This window comes from Cicer arietinum, chromosome 3 (assembly GCF_000331145.2).
Source record: "Cicer arietinum cultivar CDC Frontier isolate Library 1 chromosome 3, Cicar.CDCFrontier_v2.0, whole genome shotgun sequence".
NCBI classification, from domain to species: Eukaryota; Viridiplantae; Streptophyta; class Magnoliopsida; order Fabales; family Fabaceae; genus Cicer; species Cicer arietinum.
The window spans coordinates 38,260,771-38,262,523 of NC_021162.2; positions in this window are offsets into that span (position 1 = coordinate 38,260,771).

The following is a 1,753-nucleotide window of genomic DNA, read 5'->3' on the forward strand; positions in this document are numbered from 1 at the left end:
CCACATTGGAAAGAAATATTTTTGTAAATTCAAGTGGAAAGAAACATGTTTTTTAAAATTCAAGTCCCACATTGGAAAGAAATAATTTTTGAAATCCCACTTTGATAAACTCATGTTTTTTAAAATTCAAGTCCCACATTGGATAAAGTCCCACATTGTTTAGAAAACATATGTGACTTTTCTTCCATCACTATATAATGAGTTTCAAACTATTGTGAATTTAAGTGGAAAGACTCTTGTTTTAAAATTTAAGTCCCACATTGGAAAGAAATATTTTTGTAAATTCAAGTGGAAAGAAACATGTTTTTTAAAATTCAAGTCCCACATTGGAAAGAAATAATTTTTGAAATCCCACTTTGATAAACTATCATATTTTGTAGTTTCAACTCTATACATACTAAAGTCCCACATTGTTTAGAAAACATATGTGACTTTTCTTCCATCACTATATAATCAGTTTCAAACTATTGTGAAAAACACACCAAAGTTGGATGCTTTTCCCAACTTTCTCTTGTCTCCCTCTTATATTCTGCTCGCCTAATTTTTGAGTCACTTCTCCCCTTTCTTTCTGTCCCTTCGGTTTTAGATGCGGTTGTTATGCCGCAGTCCCTTCGGTTTTAGAGCGGTTGTTATGCCGCAGTTCCTTCGGTTTTAGAGCGGTTGTTATGTCGCAGTCCCTTCGGTTTTAGAGCGGTTATTATGCCGCAGTCCCTTCGATTTTTAGAGCGGTTGTTATGTCCCAGTCCCTTCGGTTTTAGAGCGGTTATTATGCCACAGTCCCTTCGGTTTTTAGAGCGGTTATTATGTCGCAGTCCCTTCGGTTTTAGAGCGGTTGTTATGTCGTAGTTCTTTCGGTTTTTTGAGCGGTTGTTATGTCGTAGTGCTTTTGTTTTTAGAGCGGTTGCTATGCCGTAGTCACTTTGTTTTTAGAGCGGTTATTATGATGTAGTCCATTCGTTTTTGTCTTTTTGAGCGGTTATTATGCCGTAGTTATTAATGGTCATAGTACCATATTGAGAGTGACTTTAATTGTCATATTGAGAGTGGCTTTAACTGTCATATTGAGGGTGTAATTCTAGAACAGTTTTCTACGGTGCAGTGGAACTCCGATACAGTGAATCTGGGCTGTTTTATCCTAGGGACTTCGTGGTTGATAGTCTGCCTTGCACAATTTGGGCAGTGCTGCGAAATGTCTTAAAGAGAGTGACCTAGTCCGCGACTCAACCCAGTAATATCTTCGATGGCATAAATTGTGATTTTTAAATAGTTTTTGAAACTCAAAATCCAACAATTTTAAGACGTTTTCTTTCTGCCATGCCAACCGAAGAGATTACTGGATTTGGTTATGTTGCCTCTGATTACGATAAACTGTTTCAGTTTGAAGCAAATAGAAAAGGATAAAACAGTTGGAGAATTAATCCATGGGAGAATAATGATAAGAATTATATTCTTAATCGACTTGCTGATGATCTGTATAACTATTACAGTTCTAGCAATACTACGAGATATGCTTGAGATACTCTGAATAAGTAAGTTGTGACTGTTACCTAGAGTATCAAATGTTCGATGACAGATATGTGGAGGCTGACAGATCTGTGGAGGCACATGGAGGCTGACAGATCCGTGGAGGCACATGGAGGCTGATAGATTCGTGGAGGTGGAGGCACACTCCCGTAAAATTCAGAAGATAATTCATGAGATCAGCTATTAAGGTACGTCATTCATGGCATATTTAAATTAAATATTGAAATTT